The sequence below is a fragment of the Oryctolagus cuniculus genome, chromosome 1 (assembly GCF_964237555.1).
Source record: "Oryctolagus cuniculus chromosome 1, mOryCun1.1, whole genome shotgun sequence".
Lineage (NCBI taxonomy): Eukaryota > Metazoa > Chordata > Mammalia > Lagomorpha > Leporidae > Oryctolagus > Oryctolagus cuniculus.
The window spans coordinates 221,684,056-221,709,434 of NC_091432.1; the positions used below are offsets into that span (position 1 = coordinate 221,684,056).

At 38.7% G+C, this 25,379-nt stretch overlaps 1 long non-coding RNA gene across 1 annotated transcript; it reads left to right on the top strand.

Annotated features, from left to right (window-relative positions):
- The first annotated feature begins 798 nt into the window (after positions 1–798).
- Positions 799–25,272, top strand: LOC103352024 (uncharacterized). The gene is made up of 4 exons (XR_007918168.2): positions 799–1,060; positions 3,150–3,275; positions 15,025–15,118; positions 24,921–25,272. It is a non-coding gene; the product is annotated as an uncharacterized lncRNA (long non-coding RNA).
- The last annotated feature ends 107 nt before the right edge of the window (positions 25,273–25,379 follow it).

A 25,379-nucleotide genomic window follows, 5' to 3' on the forward strand; every position in this document is an offset into this window, starting at 1 on the left:
AGCAGCCATTTGGGGGGTGAACCAACAGAAGGAAGACCTTTCTCTCTGTCTCTCTCTCTCTCACTGTCTAACTCTGCCTGTCAAAAAAAGAAAAATAAAATAACTGGATCATAAAGGAAAGAAGGTCTAAGAAGTCATACTAATTCTCAAGATCAACACTATGCTTCAAGGCCAAGGTAAACAGTACAGTGAAAGACTGATTTCTGATTCTTAGATTATCCACCTAGAGTTCTACAACCACTTATTTTCCCCTTGGGTTAAATATTACAGGATCACAGTTTAGCTTCATGATGGGTAAAAACTTAACCTACCTCTGAAATCAGAATATCTGGGTTTGAATGCTGGCTGGCTTGGGTATAAGTCTCAATTATTTCGACCCTCACTTTTTTTATAGGTACATATGGATATGGCACCCACCTCATCAAGTATTTGAGAATTAATATCCACTACATTTTAAGAGAAATAAATGCTTAACACCTATGCAGTGCAATTCTGACCCTAATTACCAAAAGTTAACATGTAACTCAGACATCACAAAGGTACAGTTCTAAGAATGCCCTTACTACTGACACCAGCTATATGCCTGGAATTCCCAGGCTACTTTACTTCTGATAAGTTTATAAATTCAAATTTCCACTATATCTTCAACCTCAATAATTGCATAGAACAACTCAAAGAACTGAGGATACTGTGTGTGTGATTACAGGTTTCTCATAAATGATACATATAGAAGTCAGGACCAGCCAAATGAAGAAATACACAGGGTGAGCTCTAAGCAATCATCCCTGGATTGGCCTTTGTGACATGGCCAGCCCCCATTCTAAAGCTCCCTTGCACTACCATGCCCGTTAGCTCAAATTCAAGCATGGTCTAAAGAAACCACTGTGAATGTGTTACAAGGCATTACAGGTCAGGCTCCATCCCAGAAGCCAGTAACAGAAATCAGAAACATTCTTCATTTATGCATTACCCTGGTATTGTGCAATTGCTATGTGAATATTAATAGAGACTAGGATTGGTCAAACATTTTCTGTAAAGGGCTGCAAGGCAAATACTTCAGGTATTGTGGAACACAGAGTCTCTGTGACATGATCTTTTTTACCTACAATCCTATGAAATGTAAAAACCTCTTAGCTCGTGCTGATCCTTAGAATACACCATTTAGTTAATGTAATTTTTATTAAATATGATAACTTAATATACTATAATATTATAGTAATGCACTATAATATGCACTATTATGAAATTACTGTATAATATAGAAGTAAATTTCTTCTTATTAGACTGTTTTATAGTTGTTGCTATTATTATGAATATAATACTTTGTTGTTTTTACATTAAAACAGAATATGGGATTTCAAACCACACGGCAGACAGACCTGAAATAATTTAGACAATGACATAATTTCCACTGTTGAATTCCTGGTCATTGTGCCAGATGGATGCTATTGAAGCCATGTGAAATCCTGGGTTAAAGTCTGAGATAGACTACTTCCGCCATGGTCTGGAAACAAGATTGTGAAAAAAACTTATTTCTTTTTCCTGCATTGCCTGACGCTTTATTTTTTGTCCTACTTTATGAGTTTACCAAGTAACTTCATCTAAAAAAGAATGGCCTTCTGCAAGGCTGTCCATGTTGTCAAAAATGAGTTTTAAATCTCTGATTATCACTCTGGCCGAGAGGCTCTTCCTTTTTGTTTTTTATTTGCCGTTTTCCAAAGTGCCCTCTTTGCACTCATTGTTTCTTGCTGAAAGAAAGTTGAGTTTCCCCCTTTTGCTCTGGCAAACAGGGGAAATAACCATAAATTACACTCCAGTGTGTTTCATGCTTACAATTCCCAGGCCTGGAGTTGGTTTGACAGGAACACTAGTAATCATTTCCATCAAGGTTCATTTAAATTAGCATTAATAATGAAGAACGGGGAAAGGAACGATCTTTGAGATTCAGGAATTGCTCAAGATTTTGCCATGGGACTCTGCCATACAGACTAATGAGCAAGAACCAGGGAGATCATTTTAAAGATTTAAACGGGTTGTTTTTTAATTCATGTGAGCGTCAGTCTCATTTCATTCTTAAATATTTGCCCTCCTTCCCAGAAGCGAGATTTGCTGTGGGAGTGAACAAATTATGTGGCATTTTCTAAAGTGATAGGTCTAATTAACGCTCTAAAATCCTGAACTTTTATTTTGAATTTCCAAAGAAAAACTCAAATGCAGGGAATTCATAATGATTATCAAATTGATTAGAGGCCCCATTTCTCTATACTGAGCCTGGGAGTAAGAGCATCAAAATCTAGCAAGAAGGAAAAGACTTTCCCTTATCAGAGCACCTTCTGAGCTTTTGGGCAGCTGAACAAGAGAATTTGAGAAAAATAGAGGATATAGTATAGAAGATCAATGATTTTCAGTTAAACACACACACATACACACACACACACAGAATGGGTCAGATTGATTCTGATTAAGCAAGAAGCTATAGGGAGAACCGAAAAATAGTTATTTATGGGATTTCTATGTCTCATAAATGCAACTTAAAAACATGTTCAAAGCAGGTGGTCCTGTCTTAACTCATCTGCTTCTGTAGAAATGAAAGTAGCTATCCTCTTATACAGTGTGTTACATGTTCATGGCATCAAGAGCACACCCTGTGTTGAACCCCATGGTGATGCTTTTTGTGAAGCATCTGAGTATTTTTAAATGTGCAGAATGATCTTGATAGTTTATATAGTTTGTAAGAATGGCATTCTATAAAGACACAGGTTTTTAACCTGTGAAATAGCCGGGTAGATACCACTGAAGGTAAAGTTGCTAATGTTAGCATGGGGATGAAACAGAGTGTTGTCATTATGGGTAGGTTGGGGCTATATCAAAGATGCTTAAGAGTAATGATTTTTCAAATCTCTATTGCCTCTACATAGGCTATTTTCTTTGTCTAGAATTTCTGTTTTCTATGCATTTCTTCAGTCTATAATGTTCAACATCAACACATCCCCTAAGACTTGTCTCAAGCAATACTTTCCTTTCAAGGCTTTTCCCACAGTCTCCAGCTTGATTTTTGTGTCTTTTTGTTAACCACCACTCTATGCCTCTTTCGCAGTGCTTGCTATCATATGGTGTTTATTGATTTTCTCACATTTCTTTTCCTTCAGCCTGTTTTGAAGACTTAAAACAAAAGTGCTATATGAACAATGCTCAATAAATATTAGACGAATTAATGGATGAATGGGTGAATTGAGCACTGGAGAGATGAAAGGATTCTTCTACTGCCTTTTGTGGTAATATGATCCCTATATCCTGGTAATATGAAAATAATGCACACACATATCTATCTATCTATACACATATATGCATATATATATGTAGTTTCTATTCTCAGAATTGATACACATAGCTCTAACTCTATGTGTATCTAATGATACAAGGAGAGTTTTCACATATTGCTTCTCCATCATTACATCATTATTAGCCCATTTTAGTCCCTCTATAAAATTTCTCACCATGCAGTCCTCCAAGAGAGTTCTGCTTGTACCAATGAATAGCATACCAGGTAGTTGTTCCCAAATGTTTGGGTCACAGGAGTGTGTATTGGCCTCATGATGCTGATTTGCAGATCCCCAGAGTTCTGAATGTCAAATAAAGAACACTGTAATATAATTTGTACAAATTCTTGGTAGTTTTATAGACTTCATGAGAAGTCTTTCAAAAATACATAAAAACGTGTGTTCATATTATGAAATAACAGTGCATGAATTTAAGAATATTTTTCACTAAAATAAACTTACGTTTTCATTTTCCACAAACTTAGTCTTATCTTTATATCTATCTTTTTACGTATCTATGCATATATGTATTTATCTTGATACTTTATGGTCACTGATCAGTAGCAGTTTGCTAAGATAAAAGCATAGCAACAATTATTTATTGGTGTAAGATGATGGAGTCAGTTTAAAGATAACCACAGTGTCAAAGTTAGACTAATTGTTTGATAGAAGCAATACTAAAGACAATTAAGAAAGAGGAATCAAGTATCAAGACACTTGGAGTTATTTACTGAATTCTCTTGTCTTCAAAAGAACAGAAAATGAAAGTGGGTGTTTTATATACCTGTTGTTCTTGGATGGTGTGAGAGTGCTGTTAAAGAAGACAATTTAAGGCTAAAGTTTCAATTCTCTTTCCTGAGCCTCAGTTATGTTATCTACAAAGTGGGAGTGAAGTTTTTCTTTGTCTTAAGTACATTGTGAAGAAATCCAAAAGTGAGTGTGAGATCATTCTATAAACTGCTAGATGTTGTATTGCTATAACTGGTAGAATTATTTACTCAGGTTCCTGCTCTTTGCCAAAGAAACAATAACTGAAATTGTGTTCAGGTAATAATAGATGTCTGTAGTGTTCATGCAATAATAGATGTCAGAGGGTTCACAGACAATATTGTTCCTAACACTAGACAAGTCACACAGGGCAAGTCTGGATAAAATTAATGAAGCACCAATGTGGAATGAAATACTAGGGAAATAGCAGATAGAGACATGCTAAGGGACCTACTTTCAGCTCTGTGGAGATGTGAATCAGGAGGGAGAGGATTAAACCAGCTTCCAACTCCTGCTTCTTGGTCTCTAAGATACAGAGTAGCTTTAAGCACGCTGTTTCCACAGCAGGAGAAAACCTAATTGAAAAACCTGGGAAATATCCTCCAACTCTCCAATCCCTAAATTGGAAGAGTGAGAAGAGGTCGGAAAGCACCATCAAGATTCTGATTAAAGTTATGAATCATTTCTGCCCTTGAAAATCACATGCACACATATATAATTTTTCATATATATTCAGGGCATTTGTAGATTCCTTAGTGTCATCGAAACCCAGATCAATAGCCCCTACATTCTATTATAAATAGAGCTTTCACTTCTGACAAACAGAAACCACAGGATGCTGTTTCCTATATATTATATGATGCTGTACTATAGTATCCTCTACTCCACTGTACTAGTAATTCTCGTATGTGTATCTCATGTAATTCTAACAACTCTGATAGCTTGGTCCTATTATTTTCCTCCAATTCGCAGATAAAGTAGTGCAGTAATTTATCCAAGATCACACAATTAGAAGGATATGAGTTGAACTAGAATTGTTGTCTTCCAACTGAACAGGCAAAGACACAGGTTTTCTGACATTATTTTAGAAGTACAGATTGCTATAAGAATGGATTTAAGTGTCTCTGCCATGGAAAATGAATAGTGTGAGAGACAGCACCTGTGTCCCTGGACCAAGGGAGATTTTAGAGTGACCTCACTTCACACCCTGTGCCCAGAAGTGCACCGCCAGGGACTGAGACACAACTTTTGCCTTTCCTTTCCTTTACCTTTCACTGTGGGAAGAGTTCAGGAACATCCCTGGCTTAATTAGTTGTGTCTCTCTGGAAATGAGTGTCTGTCAGTAGGGTTGTGACCATGGTTTGGGAGTGACAAAGCAGTCGACCTCTGAATGCATAAGGGGCAATCCCACATCTCTGAGGGACCTAGAGGTTGCAGGTGGCACTAATTTCACATGAGAGAAAGGCATTTGCCAAAGGAAAGACAGATGGTTCGAGTCACTAGTTATTTATTTCTATAATTAGCTGCATGCTGTGATCTCAGAACTTGAAGAAATTGCCACTTCCTGTGGAATTCCTCCTGTCATTAGGGAAGAAATGGGAATTGGAAACCAAAGAGAGGATATCTGTTGAATGGTAACTCCCCAAATCTGTCAGTCTGCAGCTGTGCAGGGAGAAAGGGTACAGTCTGGAGAAATGATCTAAATCAGGTAAAGTGACTGAGTTTTAAGTATAACTCACACAGCCATGTGATTCCACATAACATTTACCATTCCCGTGTTTCATGTTATCCATCTAATAGAAAGGAATATTTCAGGAAGACAGTTTACACATGGATGTGATAAATTCCTGTTGGTTATATATAATTGAGTATGTGAAATGTGTTAAGATAAAACAGATAGTTGAACCCAATTTATTAGATAAATGGATGTGAGTCTGAATCAAACCATCCCCACTTACTAGCTAACCAGCTCTGAAAGAATGACTTTAACTTTCAGATGTTCACTTTCTGTATCTGTGAAATGGACTGACTGTGCCCAAGTAGCAGTTTTACTCTGAGTATTGATGAGGATATGCTTGTAATAGTCTGGACTAGTTTGATCAAAAGTAGGCACTCATTAAATATGCTTTTGCTTTATTAATTTAATTTAGTAGAGAATACAGAGTCTAGAAAACACAATACTTATCTAGTATAACATAGAGAAAGTTTGGTGCCAGATTGATCCATCTAAATCTGCTGAGGATAACAAAGACATAATTAATACTAATATTAATATTGATAGCACTCTCTGGTTCATTTTAAAACAATAGGCTTTTGTTCTCTAGAAATTCTCTTGTGACAATGCAGATTTCTGTGATTGGCCTTGTGAATTTCTACTTGGACCCCAATTCTTATCCTTTTCAGTAGTCCTGGGCCCTTCATTCTTCTTTAAAAGAGAACATATTGGTTTATTTCTGGAATACTCCTGGGAATTAGCACCTTACATGTCCTGAATCAAGCAATAGGTTTTGTGCCTGTGGAAATAAATTGATTGAAAAAGGAGCATCCTTTTAATGCAAGCTGAAGAAGAGAAAACAGATCCAAGGAGAGCAAGAATCTGTCCACTTTTTTGTTTATCTTAATTGATATTTTCAAGGCTCTTCTTTTCTAAAGAGCTTCAAGCACTCTAAATGCATTTGTTACAAATTTCCCACAACTCGGTGTAGGTCAAGAGAATGAAAATTGTCTTAGTCATTGCACTATGTATCATTCCATCTGTATTTTCTTATTTAAGTAAGTCACAACCCAATAAAATGGACCTAAGTAGAGAGAGTAGAATACTATGTTGATATAGATACCATCATATTTCAACCTCACTGTGACTAAGACCCAGATACCCCCATCCCTCAAAACTACACTGACCCTTACCTCCGGTAATAGCATTCCTTTCTATTCAGTTGAGCAAGCAACACATTTAAAGTCATCTTTGACACTTATCTCTCTATGATCACTCTGGGTGCAGTTTGCAGAATAGATTACAGGCAGGCAAAGTAAATTGTGCTGGTGTGGGTTGATCAGATATGAGAATATTGCAACATGTAACAGTGGCTTTAATTTAAAGTTTTAGCCATGGAGATGAAGAAAAATGAATAGAAATGGGAGACATTTAGAACACTTCAATAATATTGCAAAGCTTCCAAACCCAAGATATGACCTAACTGGGATTCTTACTTCAGTCTTTGATCCTGATTCCAGTATACATCTCTTTTTTTTGCCTACCTCAATATATTCTTTAACTGAAGACATACTATGACTGGAGTCTCTGATTTTTAGGTTTTCATATAAAGTGGGGCTGATAATAACACCTAACTCACAAGGTTATTGTGAGGATTAAATATGGTAGCATATAAGGGTTCACTAACAGATTCATGAAAAATTTGTATTACGAAAAATTACACATGGATTTCAAATAGTTTTACAGTAAAATAAGCATATCTTTAAACTATTTTTTCATGAACTTTTTGGAGTACCCTTATGTATAATGTATTTAGCACTTAGCTAAAGACATATTGAGAACTCAATATTGTATACAATAGAACAAATTATAGCTGCAAATTTGATTCCTACTGCCCTCTGCATCTACTTTATGCTTTCATTTTACTGTAGTCAGAATCCAGAAAATACATATCATCTCTCATTGCCTCCTACCTGACTCAGGTGATGGACAATGTAAAAGATCTACTCTGACCAGTCTTCTTGGTGTTTGTGTGGAGGTGTTATGTGTGTGTGTGAGTGTGTGTGTGTGTGTGTGTTTCAAATTAATTTTGAACAGCGAGCAGAAGCTGCTGCTTTGACTTTCTTTGGGATGAACCTTTCTTTTCTTGATTGAAGGACATTTTAACAGCTAAAATGTACAGGTCAAAGTAATTTTTAACAGGTAATATACTTAGCCACATCTCTCTAGGAATCTGATGTCTCCCCACTCCAAATCCTCTCTCCTGTGCTGTGATATCTTTCTCTATAACTTACTGAGTTCTCATGGCTGTCTATCACTCCTTCTCACTTACCTACCAGTACCTTCTCCTCCTGTCCACCTTATCCCTTCTTTGATTTTTATGCTGCTAGAGTTACAATCTGACTCCAAATTATCATTCAAGTCTTGACCTCTTGAATCAAGATAGGAATATCTGCTGTAAGAATTTAGAGAGGGAGTGCAGCAGTGTGAACCTGAAGCCCAAATCAAAATACCAGAGCAGCGCCCCACGTTAATTGAAGAGTATTTACTTTAAACATGTAAAATATTAAAATGGCATTAATTGAAGTAAAATACCAGGTCTAGCATTTGCCATTTGTTGGACCTTGACCATTTTATTCAGTATCTTCTTTGGCAAAATACCTTTTAGAAGTTAAATAAGTTAAATATGTGAAGCACTTAGCACACCGGCACAATGACTTATGTAAGAAGCATTGAACATTATTTTCTTAATTTTTGTTTTAGAAATTCTCCCATCACCTTCACATAATAAAGGAGTAAGCTGATGTTCAGAGAGGTTTACTTCTTTCCCTCAGTCATAATATAAAATGATTGACCTGAGACTTGCATGTTCACCTGCACCTGGTTGGTCTAATGCCCAAATCTATGACCAATACCACTAAACTACATATCAAATAAATGCTCTTCTTGGGTAGTAGACACTTGGGGCTATTCCCAATATTCCCAAATTATTAATTCACTCTTGTTTTCATTTATTTAATTATTTGGCAGAGAGAGAGAGAGTACTTCCAATTCATTGTTACACCCCTTAAATGCCACAATGGCTAGAGCTAGTTCAGACCAAAACTAGAAGCTGGAAATCTAGTCTAGGTTTTCCATCTGGGTGGCAGAGGTTCAACTACTTGAGCCATTATCTGCTCTCTTCAAGGAAGTTGGAATTGGGAGCATAGCTGAGACTCCAATCCAGGCACTCTGATACGCATGCAGGTATCCCAAGATGTGCCTTGACTAACATGCCAAATATCCGCTCCTATCTTGGCTTTTAAAAAGGTATATAGTTGGCCGGCACTGTGGCTCACTTGGCTAATCCTCCGCCTGCGGCGCTGGCAACCCAGGTTCCAGTCCTGGTTGGGGCGCTGGATTCTGTCCCGGTTGCTCCTCTTCCAGTCCAGCTCTCTGCTGTGGCCCAGGAGTGCAGTGAAGGATGGCCCAAGTCCTTGGGCCCTGCACCTGCATGGGAGACAAGGAGGAAGCACCTGGCTCCTGGCTTCAGGATTGGCGCAGCGCACTGGCTGTCGCGGCTATTTGGGAGGTGAACCAGCGGAAAAGGAAGACCTTTCTCTCTCTCTCTCTCACTGTCCAGTCTGCCTGCCAAAAAATAAATTAATTAATTAATTTAAAAAAGGTATATAGTCAAGAAATGATCTGACCTTTAATGCTTTGCTTCCTATTGTCTTTCATGGAAGATTTTGGGTTGGTTATACCAATTAGCAGTTCAAACAAATGGATAGCTTCTGGTTATTCAGCAGCATTCCCATCTATGGGCTTTTGCAAGGCAAATATCTCTCAGCTCTAGATGAATTCTAGATCACTAATAAAATTCCTGGAATGATGGATTTCCCCAACATACTATTCAATAAATGTTTTAAATATTATTATTACATTAGTCAAATCTAAGAAGCAGATACCAAGCCAGGATTAAATGTGCAAGGGCTTTTATAGAGGAAATATCTGAGAAAAAAAAATGGTATAAGAGTTGGTTATCATCAGAGAGCCATTATACCATGATACAAATGTAGTCCCGCATGAAGGAGAAAAAGCACCATGTTCTGTAAGAATGAGTCAGCTTTGGCAGTCCTGCTGTGCACAGCTGCTGACTGGTACCAGCCCAGAGGAAAAGTGGCCCAAGAAGAGTGAAGGCATGAATTTCATAGTGAAGCAGCTAGGCCTCCGTCGTTTACCCTCCCTGAAACTGGAGTTCTGCGGCTTGCACTCTCATGTTTGCCCTGAATATGAAATGTAAGTTATTCTCAACTTAACCATCCTATTTTCTTAAGAAGTTTTTATATTTTTAATTTTTGAAGAGAGAGAGAGAGAAAGAGGGAAGGGAGGAGAGAGAAAGATGCCAGCTGTTGGTTCTCTTTCCTAACATTGGCCAATAGCTGGGGCCTGGGTTAAGCTGAAACCAGGAGCCACGAACTCCATCCAGGTCTCCCATGTAGGTGTCAGGGACTCAAACACTTAAGGTATCATCTGCTGCCTCCCAGGGTGCACATTAGCAGGGAGCTGGACCAGATGCTGAGGTAGGACTTAATTTCAAGCACTCCAACATGGGATGCTGACATCCCAAATGGTGGCTTAACTCACTGCACCATAATTCCTGCTCCTATCATGCCCAGTTTTATTCAGCTGATACTTACCACATGGATCATTTGTGCCAAGAATAATACTATAGACAGACAAGTAGAAGTGAAGTAAATTGCATTTTCCCTTAAAGAGCTTATCTTCTGTCAGGACACAGATACACACATACACAGATGTCTACCATGAACTACTGTTACATGTAGGATGCAGGTAACACTGAGATCTGAGGGACCGCTAAGAGTCCATTAACCATACCAGGATTTGGGGAAGATGAAGAGAACAAGGTGAAAAAGGCCATGATATCTGTGGTAAGTGCCTCTATAGAAGCCAACAGGGGAAGGAAGACAGACCAAGTAGACCAAGTAGCAAATGGAGTTTCAAGCTCTCTGCATTTCCTGGAGGTTGATCTCTGACATGAACATTATGGGCAGTGAAACTAGATGCATGGTGAGTGGCCATACTGCAGAGGACTTACAAAGATCCAAACCCTGAGCTAAGGTGGGGAACACAGAACACTCTCACTGTTCATTGAAGCTTTCTGAACCATACACTAGGGAGGCATCCAGGCAGCAACCAGTATTAACAATGCACAAGAGGCAATGATATCCCTGAGAAAAACACAGAATTGGGGAAGAAATTAAGAAATGTGTGCAGAAACAAATAGTGGATCCTCCAATTTTATTTTATTATTGCTCTCTTCTTCAGAGAGTTAGAAGCCTGATACTGAGTCCTCACTTATAGAGAGGGGGGAAATTATATAACAGGTGTACCAACCAGACATCTTTCAAGAATCCCTAAGAGTGTTTGGTACTCTTTATTTATTTATTTTTAAAGATTTATTTATTTATTTATAAGTCAGAGTTACACACAGAGAGAAGAAGAGACAGAGAGAGAGTGAGAGAGCGAGCGAGAGAGAGAATCTTCCATCTGCTGGTTCACTCCCCAATTGGCAGCAATGGCCAGAGCTGTGCCGATCTGAAGCCAGGAGCCTGGAGCTTCCTCCAGGTTTCCCACATGGGTATGAGGGCCCAAGGACTTGAGCCATCTTCTAATACTTTCTCAGGCCTTAGCAGAGAGCTGGATCAGAAGTGGAGCTGCCGGGACTCAAACTGGCGCCCATGTGGGATGCCGGCACTGCAGGTGGCAGCTTTATCAGCTATGCCATGGACCGGCCCCATGTTTGGTACTATTTAAAACAAATGTCAACACAGACCCAAATTCACTCTATATTGAAAACATTGACATTTTTTATATTGATGTTTATGGCCCTATGTTGTCTTCCCTTCATCTAGTACTCTACCCATACCACACATTTATCTCCCTATGTTTGAGCCTCATGTGCCTTCTCTCCGAAGCCCAAACACACACAATCCTTCTGATTCTAGGAAGGTGGCTGTGGTTTTTACCTTGGCCTGAATGTGGCTTCATTCAGAACTTTGCAAGGCTGACGCCTTGACATTAGAGCCTAAATTAGTAGGGTTGTCTGGAGATACAAAATTGCTAAGATTTGCACGTAAGTATAGGAAACAGAGTTTATCATGGGCATTATGGCAGTTGAGAGGTCCCGCAACAGGTCATCTGCAACCTGGAATGCCTAGGATGCTAGTAGTGTGTCTCAGTCCACGTGCAAGGGCCTCAGGATTAGCTAAGCCAAGGATGTGTGTCTCAGTTTGAGGATGAAAAGCATGAGTGACAGCAAGGGGATATCAGGTGTAGTCCTGAAGTCCAAAAGCCAGCAACTGTCATCCAAGACAGGAGTCGAGTCTGTCATAGCTCTATCTCCATCTCGGTGAAAGCCCAAACACCTTCCCATTTAGTCTCTCCAGATCCCCGGGTCATTGATAATGCCTGTCTGTGTGAAAGCTAGGTCTGCCCACCTCATTCACTCAGGCTGATGAGCTAATCTAATTTGGAAATAACCTCCTAGATGTTCGCAAAATAATACTTTTCTAGGTTTCTAGGCATCTTTAAACCATCCAATTTGACACCATAATAATAACTATCACAAATTCTCAGGTTGATGAGAGCTTTGCTCATGACCATATGATTAAAAATAGACCACCCCTGCTCTCTTCATTCCATCAACATAATTTATTTTGCATAGCACAGCTTACTACCTGATAGTGTATCTTCTAAATTGCTTGTGTATATTTGATTATTGTCTGCTCCTCTTACACGTACACACCTTGAGAATCCCATCTGCATTGTTCACAGTTATAACTGTGGTGCCCCCAAACCATCTGACTCCCAGCAGGCATCAACATGTATTTATTGAGTGGATGAAGGAATAAATGCAGGAGTGGATAGAGGGAGAATTGTCCTCATTCCCCAGATCCTCTGCTCGTCATGCTGTTTCCATGGGCTGCAGAGAGGAGAAAAGCAATCACCAACGAGTACACTTGCTCCTGAGAAAAAGCACACCTTGAAAAATGAAGCGTTCCCTGCCATTAGCTTTCAGTCAAGCATCACATCAGGAAACTTTTGCGTCAGATGCCGCGATTGGACCTTGAGGGGGGACGCCTGCGATGCGGGTCCCGGCCCTCCTGTGAGCTGGAACAGATGGCTCCTTCACACACATCTAAATAAAGCTGTAATGGTGTTGGCCTGCAAACACAGTGCAGGTGAACCTTTCTTTTCAAAGAGAAAGTGTTTCTTGGATGTTATGTGAAAATCAATTTCTGCAAAGCCACTGCTTTTCATTTCAGACACAGTTTATCTTCATTTTGGATGCCTCATCAAGGGACTGCTGTTCTTCCTCATCTAGTCTAGGAGCAGCAGGCCTCTCTCTAGAATACTTTCCCCTAAAATACCCTGTTCATTCTGTGGAGATATTGGCTTAGACTATCACTCCCATAATGCGCCGCTTTCCCTCAATATCTGAGTAATGAGTCCCTTTTGATTATCTGATTAAGATAGAGTGTCACATGCAACATGTCTGTAATTAGGCTGTGGTATGTTTAGGGAGTTAAAGGCAAAACCACAGCCAATGCCTTACAGCATAGGCAGTATCTTGGAACGATAAGGCTGGGTTGTTTAGAGAGAAAATACAGCCAAATGACAAGGATTCTGCACTTAATAAGGAAAGATATAAAAAAAAAATAGGACAAGTGTGAAGAAAAGGGTACAATGTGTGAATGAAATTGTGGGGAGTCGAAAGAGTAGTGTGCAGTACCCCAAGGGACCAAGAACACAGGTGAGGGTGTGTTGGTGTTTTCCTAGTTCACTTAGTTCCATTTCTTCCTCCTGGTACTTAGTTTCTGGAGCTTTGACTTACCTTTCTAGGATAGTGACACTCCACAGTAAGGATTTGTGGGTTCTTCACTCTATTTTTTTCAAACATGAATTGGATGAGATGAGGGGAAGTTTCCGGGGGCAGGGGAATTTGTATTCCTTATCATGTTTTATCATGTGAGCAAGAATGAAATGGATCCTGTTGATATTAGTGGACTGAGAGTTTGGGCCACAATAATCTGCTTAATCCAAGAGCAAGTAGAATTTTTATGTGTTGATAAAGGCAGATGTTACTTAAGGAGGCCTGTGTGAGTACTGATAAAGAAAATCCCCAGGGCTATGTCCACTTGTAAGTCCAAGCCCTAGGGTCAGCACTTATCTCTTCTCATAGATTATTTCACTGTAGCCTCCTCTTTGAAAGACACTACATTATTTTAAGACATGCATGCTGAATAAAGTAAGCAGATGGCATAAGTGGCCATATAAATTTTAATTAACAAAATATTAAGTAAACATAAAAGTTCCATTCTTTGGCTACCCTAGCTATATTTCATGTGCCAATAGTCAGAGTATAGTGTATACGATGGACGATAACAGACATAAAAAAATCTTACCTGACAGAATGCTCTGTGGGGCAGTGCTACCCTTTCAGAAGATGTTTTTGTGATGCCTTGATACGTGGAAGTTCTGACTACATTCTCTGTGTTGATAATGAAAATGATTGTTTTCTCTCCAAGCTCTTACTGCTAACTAACCACACAGCAATAGCCAAGATTGGGATTTGTAGCATGGACGAAAGATAGCTTTTTTTTTTTGCACATTTTACTCTTGCTCACTCTCATCATAATAGTAAAGAGTGAGATATTTTACTTGTAAGCTGTTCTCTAAATGCTACTCTTCTATCAATCATTGTGTAGTTAAAAGTGAATGACAATGTTGATTAGAGTTTTGATCTTAATTTAATTAACTATTTCTATTAATTATCAACACATATTCTTAGGCTTACATAACATTGTAAATGAACTCATAATCCAAGAATTTTTAGGGTACCCACATCTTACTAAACTAGTTATAAGTTCATTTCATTTCTGTAGAAATACTTTGATGTAGAAAGACATTTAATATTTTTTCAGGTTTACTGCTAGCTTTAATACTGTGAACATATTGCTCTCTTGTCCAAATCATTTATATTTCCACCTTGGGCTATTTTTCATTACCTGAACTTCATTCACAAAGGAATCTTATTTTTTAGAAACATCATGACAACAATAAAACTGGGGATTGGGTTTGTAAGACATATGGTAGACATCTTAATCAAGAACATTAAGGACTTAAGTGAAAGTGTCTTCTCCTTTACAAAAATTACAGCAAAAACAGACATTTCAGCGCTCTGAAGCTGCTCTGACATGCCTTGCCAAGACGACTCAACACGACTGTGAAGAGGCTCCTCTATGAGGAAACTGTATGTTTAACTTTGCAAAATTAATATTTATATGAAAAGCAGAGAGAGAGAGAGAATCTCTTCCATCCACTGGTTCACTCTCCAACTGCTCACAACAGTTTGGGGCTAGGCCTATTGAAACTCGGGCACCAGGAATTTGACCTGGCTTTCTCATACGGGTAACAGGGACCCACGTATTCAAACCTTGCTGCATGCAAGGCTGTCCACTAGAAGACACTGGAACTGGAAGTGGAGGAAGGATCTCTGAGGAATTCCAGTATAGGGTGCTGGAAAGGCATCCGTACCAGTGTACCAAATGCCATCCAGAGAAAGTTGTATTGTGAGTGACCTGAGCACCTGACAAATGCCAGGGGACTGGAGGAAAAGAGGGAACTTTGTCCAAACACCATCATGTGTTGAGGCTGAGAGTAAATGAAAAGCATCGGTCACTGAGTAATGGTAAAGGAAAGTGAGTCATTCAAGCAGGCATTTAAAAAATGGACTTTTAAAGACAAATGGAAATTGCAGTGAGTGAACCCAGACTCTCTGAAGGTCTTTTTGGGGGAAGACTTTGGGAAGTCAATGGTAAGTTAAGGCTGCAGCATACAATGCAGAACTTTTTTTTCTTTTTAACTATATCTTTTTTTACACACAAAGTTATTTCAGTACAAGACTCAAAGCTTAAAATAAAAACCTTAATGGTAAATTGTGTCTTTTATTCACATTACCTAAAAATATTTTTTCTTTCTCAGAACTTGATGTGGTCAAGAATTCAGCTAATTGCTTATGAGAAGAGGGAATTTCAGACATGTAGATTTCAGTATAGAAAGTCCAACTCTTGTTAGCTAATGAGTATTTCAAGTATTTATAAGGAACAACTAATATTAACTAACATTCATTAGTTAATGATCTAATAATGACTAATTTATTTATAGTATTAATCTGATAATTATACAAATCAGGTCCTGAAAAACTTTTCTTCCTTTTTTTTTTTTTTTTTTTTTTTTTTTTGGCTTTCCTGTTTTGCCCTTTATCTGTGACCTTTGAGTGCAAGGACTCATTCTTCTCACTTCAAAGCACATAATCATCACTGTTCTGTACAATGCCCTTCTGCCCTTCTTGTATTTTATTTTGCATCAACATTCCTAAACCATTCACTTCTCCTGGATCTCCTCTATCCCACAGACAACTGAAATGTATATGTATCTTAATAAAATACATATGCTGTATTGTGTATAATTATGTTTTTTTTATTTTTTATTTTTATTTTTTGACAGGCAGAGTGGACAGTGAGAGAGAGAGACAGAAAGGTCTTCCTTTGCCGTTAGTTCACCCTCCAATGGCCGCCACGGCTGGCGCGCTGCGGCCGGCGCACCGCGCTGATCCGATGGCAGGAGCCAGGTACTTCTCCTGGTCTCCCATGGGGTGCAGGGCCCAAGCACTTGGGCCATCCTCCACTGCACTCCCTGGCCACAGCAGAGAGCTGGCCTGGAAGAGGGGTGATCGGGATAGAATCCGGCGCCCTGACTGGGACTAGAACCTGGTGTGCCGGCGCTGCAAGGTGGAGGATTAGCCTAGTGAGCCGCGGCGTCGGCCATAATTATGTTTTAATTGATGTAATCATATTGTCTAAAACAGTTAATAAAAATAAACAATTTTTAAAGATTTACTGACTTACTTGAAAGAGTTACATAGAGAGAAGGAGAGACACAGAGCAAGATCTTCCATCTGCTGTTTCACTCCCCAAATGGCTGCAACAGCAGGAGCAGGCCCATGCAAAGTCAGGAGGTAGGAGCTTCTTCGGGTCTCCCACTTAAGTGGCAGAGGCACATATACTTGGGACATATTTGCTGTTTTTCCCAGGCCATTAGCAGCGAGCTAGATCTGAAGTGGAGCAGCCAGGACATGAACCAGATCCCATGCGGGATGCCGGAGTTGCAAGTGCCACCTTTACACACTATGTCACAATGTTGGCTCCGTATTAAGAATATTTTAAGATCGAATCATGTTGCCATTTATATATTTGGCTTGTAGACTCTATTTGCTTTCTGGTATTCTTCACACACAAAATTTTATTTCTGCATTCTCTTGGTAATAGCCATCTAAACTGTAGCTTCCAACAATGGAAACAACATCAAAATAACATAATGTTGTACAGATCCTTTTTGGCCCTGTGTGAAAATGCCTCTGGAATACATTGGTGGGGGGAGAGTTCTGAGTCATAGGGCAGATTCATACCTGTTTTGTTAATGATTACTAAATTGTTGCCTATAACACATAACTTTATATTCCTATCATGGAGAATGAATATGCCAGTCTCAGCTTGTGTTTTCTCACAATTGATATTATACTGTTTTCTCACATTTTGCATTCTGAACAGTTTAAAATGCTGCTTCTCAGGTGTTTGTGAATGGAAGACAAAAATGATAAATTAACCATGCAAATAAATGCACACTGGCAGTGCAGTATCACTGACTGTAGTCCTGTTACAACATCAAAGTTAGGAATCTTTATTGGAAAGAATCAGAAACTGATTATGGATAACTTTTTAAAGATGTAGTTAAAGTAGAAACCGAGAAAATCAGTTTGAGAGATGATAGAAATTGAAAGGAATCCAAGAGATCCAGGTAACAGGAAGCCCTGGACAACTTCTTTAGGATTTTCTTGTCAACGTGATGACTTCTGTTTTCAGTCTCAAGAGGTTGTCACTCCCCTAAACAGTCATATTTCAAAGGAAAACTGGCTGGATGAACTTGGGTCATGTGCCCAAGGACAGGGCCCTGTTATCATGATGTTACCAAGATTGTACCAAATAGTAGATGACTAAAGCAACACTGGAGGCTGTTTAGAAAATTAACATGCATAAGTCTGTCTATATATATAGCTATATCTATAGAGACAGATGAACTGAGAGGTAAAATTATGACTCATGTCAATGACTTCATGTCAATAATAATATCTGTGTCATTAAACAGGAATCAATAAAATGTTACAACATAAAAGAAAACCTAAAAAGTTATATGTATAAATGCACTTCTATGGATATGTAAATATTCTGTTAAGAATACACACTCAGAAGGAAGTAACTGACATCATCTTTGGATGTAATTTTTACATCTATGGAGAATAATCTGTTGCATTATTATTAGTTTTCTACAAATTACATAGTTGTATAAGTGACTCAAAGTAGAGATAAACTCAATTAATTTAATAATTAACAATAATATTGTTGTGTCTTTTGAATTATTTTATATTTTGTTGACTTAACTAAGACAAAAACTAGAAACGAATGTATGTGCAGCCCATTCAAAACTTTTACTGACATATCGACCTCCTAGTTTCCTTATTACTATCCTCAGCTATCACCCATGTGTCTACCTAGGTATCCACTTACCTTCCTATTTACTTACTTACTTACCTACCTACTTTGATGTAAATATATTTATAGAAACCAACAAAGATTCAAAGTTGTCTAAACTGGCCCAAATTAAAACATTCGTGAATTTTTTTTCAAATGCGGTCTGTAACTTAGACTAAAGCAATTATGTGATAGTCCAGATGGCATTATCTTATGTGCCCAGTAACACCAATTGCTTGGATTCCAAGAGTTTCATAATATTTTCTGTAGAGACTTTAATGCTTTATTATCAGTATGGCATAGGTCAGGTGAAATGAATTGTTAGCAATGACTTTCAGTGTATTTGAGGGCTGCTCTGGCTTTCTTTTTTTTTTTTATAAACTTTTATTTAATGAATATAAATTTCCAAAGTACAGCTGTTGGATTACAATGGCTCCCCCCCATAACTTCCCTCCCACCCACAACCCTCCCCTCTCCTGCTCCCTCTCCCATTCCATTTGCATCAAGATTCATTTTCAATTCTCTTTATATACAGAATATCAATTTAGTATATATTAAGTAAAGCTTTCATCAGTTCGCACCCACACAGAAACACAAAGTCAAAAATACTGTTTGAGTACTAGTTATAGCATTAATTCACATTGAACAACACATTAAGGACAGAGATCCTACATGAGGAGTAAGTGCACAGTGACCCCTGTTGTTGACTTAACAAATTGGCACTCTTGTTTATGCCATCAGTGATCACCCTAGGCTTTTGTCATGAGTTGCCAAGGCTATGGAGGCCTTTTGAGTTCGCCGTCTCTGATCATATTTAGACAAGGTCATAGTCAAAGTGGAAGTTCTCTCCTCCCTTCAGAGAAAGGTACCTCCTTCTTTGATGGCCTGTTCTTTCCACTGGGATCTCACTCACAGAGATCTTTCATTTAGGTCATTTTTTTTTTTTTCCAGAGCGTCTTGGCTTTCCATGCCTAAAATACTCTCATTCATGGGCTTTTCAGCCAGATCCAAATGCCTTAAGGGCTGATTCTGAGGCCATAGTGCTGTTAGGACATTTGCCATTCTATGAGTCTGCTGTGTATCCCACTTCCCATGATGGATCATTCTCTCCCTTTTTTATTCTATCAGTTAGTATTTGCAGACACTAGTCTTGTTTATGTGATCCCTTTGACTCTTAGTCCTATCATTATGATCAATTGTGAACGGAAATTGATCACGTTGATTAGTGAGATGGCATTGGTACATGCCACCTTGATGGGATTGAATTGGAATCCCCTGGCACATTTCTAACTCCACCATTTGGGGCAAGTCCAATTGAGCATGTCCCAGATTGTACATCTTTTCCCTCTCTTATTCCCACTCTTATATTTAACAGGGATCACTTTTCAGTTAAATTTAAACAACTAAGAATAATTGTGTGTTAATTACAGAGCTCAACCAATAGTATTAAGTAGAACAAAAAAAATATTAAAAGGGATAAAATATTAAGTTGTTCATCAACAGTCAGGACAAGGGCTGATCAAGTCACCATTTCTCATAGTGTCCATTTCACTTCAACAGGTTTCCTTTTTTGTGCTCGGTCATTTGTCACCGATCAGGGAGAACATATGATATTTGTCCCTTTGGAACTGGCTTATTTCACTCAGCATGATGTTTTCCAGATTCCTCCATTTTGGTGCAAATGACTGGATTTCATTGTTTTTACTGCTGTATAGTATTCTATAGAGTACATGTCCCATAATTTCTTTATCCAGTGTACTGTTGATGGGCATTTAGGTTGATTCCAGGTCTGAATTGAGCTGCAATAAACATTAATGTGCAGACCACTTTTTTGCTTGCCAATTTCATTTCCTTTGGGTAAATTCCAAGGAGTGGGAAGGCTGGGTTGAATGGTAGGCTTATATTCAGGTTTCTGAGGGACCTCCAGACTGACTTCCATAGTGGCTTAACCAGTTTGAATTCCCACCAACAGTGGGTTAGCGTCCCTTTTCCCCACATCCTCGTCAGCATAGGTTGTTGGTAGAATTCTGTGTGTGAGCCATTCTAACCGGGGTGAGGTGAAACCTCATTGTGGTTTTGATTTGCATTTCCCTGATTACTAGTGACCTTGAACATTTTTTCATGTGCCTGTTGGCCATTTGGATTTCCTCTTTTGAAAAATGTCTATTAAGTTCCTTGGTCCATCTCTTAAGTGGTTGTTTCTTTTGTTGTTGTAGAGTTTTTTGATCTCTTTGTAGATTCTGGTTATTAATCCTTTGTCTGTTGCATAGTTTGCAATTTTTTTTTTCCCATTCTGTTGGTTGCCTCTTCACTTTCTTGACTGTTTCTTTTGCAGTACAGAAACTTCTCAATTTGATGCAATCCCAAATGTTAATTTTGGCTTTGACTGCCTGTGCCTCCAGGGTCTTTTCCAAGAAGATTGCCGGTGCCAATATCTTGCAGGGTTTCTCCAATGTTCTCTAATAACTTGATGGTGTCGGGTCGTAGATTTAGATCTTTAATCCCTGTTGAGTGGATTTTTGTGAAAGGTGAAAGGTAGGGGTCTTGCTTCATGCTCCTGCACATGGAAATCCAGTTTTCCCAGCACCATTTATTGAATAGACTGTCCTTGCTCCAGGAATTGGTTTTAGATCCTTGATCAAATATAAGTTGGCTATAGATGTTTGGGTTGATTTCTAGTGCTCCTATTATGTTCCATTGGTCTATCCATCTGTTTCTATACCAGTACCATGCTGTTTTGATTATAACTGCCCTGTAGTATGTCCTGAGATCTAGTATTGTGATGCCCCCGGCTTTGTTTTTGTTGTAGATTGCTTTGCTGCTCTGGCTTTCAAATACTGACTCTACTTCTTATACATTGTGTGGGCTTTGACATAGTTTCTTCATCAATAGAATGAGGATCATATTAGTGTTATCTAACAAAAAGTGTTATGAAGATTAAATAGATTAATATACAAAATTAGAAAATTTGCAGTACTTGGTAAATCATGAAATTATTAGCTATTATTATAATTATTACTTGGAACATTAGGATCCCAAGGAGGGACTTTAGGGGACCAGGAGATTAGTGATTTGTTAATTTCCACTTGTAATTTTTAAACTATTCCCCAACAGCAGAAATAATAGAGAACTTTTGGCAACAAGATGGACTATGCTGGAACAGATCCTAGGAAAAAATCATAATAAAATGTTTAACAGAATTTGAGAAAAAAATAAACTTTTAGATGGCATATAAAAAAAAAAAAACTAACTCAGTAAACAACCAAGGCCATTTTACCTTGGGTGGTACTGAATATACAGACACAAGTTCTAATAACTGGAAAGCAGGCTTACTATCCATGAGGAAAATGAGGGGATATCAATTTTGTTAATGTACAAAGAAGGATGAGTAGCTGGGATTGAGACATTACACAGTCATGAAGCCCATGCATGTATCTTTATTGTTGAAAGTGGATTAGGAAGAATAGCATAGTCTAAGAAATCAGGAAGATAGAAGCAAGCTTTGTGGTGCAGTGGGTTTAGCTGATACTTGGGATGCTTGACTGCATCCCATAGGGGAGTGCTGGGAATCGATTTCCACACCCAGATTCAATCCTGCCTCCCACTCATGTACACCTGGGAGGCAGCAGATGACTGCTCAGATTCTTGGGTCCCTGCCACCCACATGGGAGACCTAGATGGAGTTTCTGGCTCCTGGTTTCAGCCTGGCCCAACCCAAATACTGTGGGCATTTGGGAAGTGAACTATCAGATAGAAAATTCCCTCTCTCTCTTTCTCTCTCTGCCTTTCAAATAAATAAACCTAAAAAATCAGGAAGACTTTTTCTTGGGCTCTAATGTACAGAGGAAAATTTCTGCAGTTACTCAAATATTCAGATCTGTATCATAAGTGGGAGTGGAGTCAGATTTCCTATCCTTCACACTGTACCGGAGTCTGAAGATTAGAAATTAACATTAAGAAAAAAGCAAATATGGGATGAGAGTTTGGCACAATAGTTAAAACGCCAGTGCCTGGATTTAAATCCCTGCTGCACTTCTGATTCCAGCTTCTTGCTAATGCATACCCTGGAAGGCAGCAGAGTTGACTCAAGTGCTTGAGCCCCTGCCACCCAAGTAGGAGTCTCTGAGTTCCAGGATCCTGTCTTTGGCTGGGCCAGCCTTGGCTATTGCAGCCATTTGAGGAGTAAGTAAACAAATGATTGGAAGATTGTTTTCTCTCTGTTGGTTCCTGTCACTCTCTCTGTCTCTGCTTGACAAATAAAATGAAAGTAAAAAAAAAAAAAAAAAAAAAAAGGCACATGGATCAGTTAGTACTCACATCCTAAAATACTAAAATGAAAACCAATTTAAGCCGGCACCGTGGCTCAACAGGCTAATCCTCCACCTACCAGCACCGGCACACCGGGTTCTAGTCCTGGTCGGGGTGCCGAATTCTGTCCCGGTTGCCCCTCTTCCAGGCCAGCTCTCTGCTATGGCCCAGGAGTGCAGTGGAGGATGGCCCAAGTGCTTGGGCCCTGCACCCCATGGGAGACCAGGATAAGCACCTGGCTCCTGCCATCAGATCAGCGTGGTGCGCTGGCTCCAGCGCGCTGGCTGTGGCGGCCATTGGAGGGTGAACCAATGGCAAAGGAAGACCTTTCTCTCTGTCTCTCTCTCTCACTGTCCACTAAGTCTGTCAAAAAAAAAAAAAAAAAAAAAAAAAAAAAGAAAACCAATTTATAAGCTGTTTCTACAACTAAAGTATTTGGGCTTCTATAGAAAACAAAAGTATTTGGTGAAGAATAGCTAAAATTCAAAAGAAAATTACAAATCCACCTCCTTTGCAGAAAGTAAGAAAATAAGAAATGAAAGAATAGGTATCTCAAGAACTTGAGGGATAACAGAAAAATCTGGGAATTACTATAAAGTGACTATAATTAAATTAATAGAGACAATAGAAACCACAATATAATAATAAACTACAAAATAGAACAGCAATGAATTCATGAGGAAACAAATTTAGTCCTGAAGTGAAAAATCAAGTTTTGAAATCATTAAAGCAATACTCAAAACATTACACATGTGTAAATTTAATTAAAACAAATTAGGAATTATTTAAACAATCTGTAAATGTGAAAATGCTATGTTTTAGTATATAAATTGCTTTAAACTTATATTATACTCCATATGTAATGATATTTAATTTGTTTTTGAGTCCTAAACACTTCATATTAGGTATTACCTATATTTTGAAATTTATTTAATAACAGCGGATATGAGATATCTTCCCTAAGTTAGCTCAAATAAATTTTACTCATCACTTGTAAAACTGCTTAGAAATTATTTAGACTTTTTTTCTTTTTCTTTCTTTTTTTTTGACAGGCAGAGTGGACAGTGAGGGAAAGAGACAGAGAGAAAGGTATTCCTTTGCTTTGCCATTGGTTCACCCTCCAATGGCTGCCGTGGCTGGCGCGCTGTGGCCAGCACATCGTGCTGATCCGATGGCAAGAGCCAGGTGCTTCTCCTGGTCTCCCATGCCGGTGCAGGGCCCAAGCACTTGGCCATCCTCCATTGCACTCCCTGGCCACAGCAGAGAGCTGGCCTGGAAGAGGGGCAACCGGGACAGAATTCGGCACCCCGACCGGGACTAGAACCCAGTGTGCCGGTGCTGCAAGGCGGAGGATTAGCCTGGTGAGCCGTGGCGCCGGCCTAGATTTTTTTCTATTGATACGTTGATTTCCCTTCTCAATATTATAAGTGACGTAAGATTGCATGGCATTTTGCACAACGTGAGCTTTTTTGAAGACTAAAATACTATAAAAATAATTGCTTTGTCAAAGAATAAGAACATTTCAATTTTTGATAAATACAAGCTGTTTTTCAGAAAAGCAATATATACTTCTTAACTAAAGAAGTTTCAATCATACCTATCTTAATTAGCTGCATTCTGAATGTGATTTTGTTTAAAAATAAAAATAAAATGGATTCTGGGGGCCAAAGCAACTGGAGAAATTACCAAACAAAATGGACTTGAGGCCTCTTCTATCATTGGCAGAACTGACAGTGACTGATGAATGGGAACACAAGTCCCTCTTCTCTTTGTAGTTCTGTGGAATATCTGTGGTTTAAAAACCACAAAGCTCTATCAAATATGCCTTTTAGCATATACAAGTTATTCTATCAACCTTATATCTTTGGGCTTTTCTAACTGACTCCCATGTTCTTAGTTCAATAAGCTCCAGAGGGTCTGCTCCCCTGTCTCCATAACCCCCAAAATATTTTAAGTCCTGCACCTGTATCTTCTTTTCCAGACACTGAGGACAACTGCTTGGCCATCATGAGTGGCTTCAAATGAATTAAAGCCAGACAAGTTTCCCCTAAAGAGTAGCTCATTAGAGGGTGATTCAAGAACCAATAAAAGATGGCAAATCATGTTATGGAAATCAGCTTTTAATTATTCACTGACAATTTTACTGTAATCCAGCAGATGTCCTGTTAGGATGAAGATGACATAAGAAATGAACATTTTTCTCTCCATGAGACACGTTGAACACATCACTCCCAAAATTCACTTGAAACATCCAGCTTGAAGTAGCCTTGAAGAAAGTGCAGTCCATCTCCTTCAGAATGAGTGACCTCAGTAGAGATTTGTTACTCATTTATAATTGATCAACTGATTCTCATGCTCTACTAATGAATTGTCTATGGGAAATATTAGAAAAAGGACTGATTAAAAAGAACAAAAACCACAAAATAATCTGGTATGAATTTATATTTTAACCTTCCTTCCTCTATTCACTTCCTGGAAGTCGAAAAGTATGGTATTATGAGAAAAAAGATTGGAGGCAGGCTGACAGTTATTGACTGTGTGACACTGGGCAAATCAGTTAACCTGTCTGAAACCCAACTTATTCATTTGCAAATGGGGGATATTAAAATATTGAAT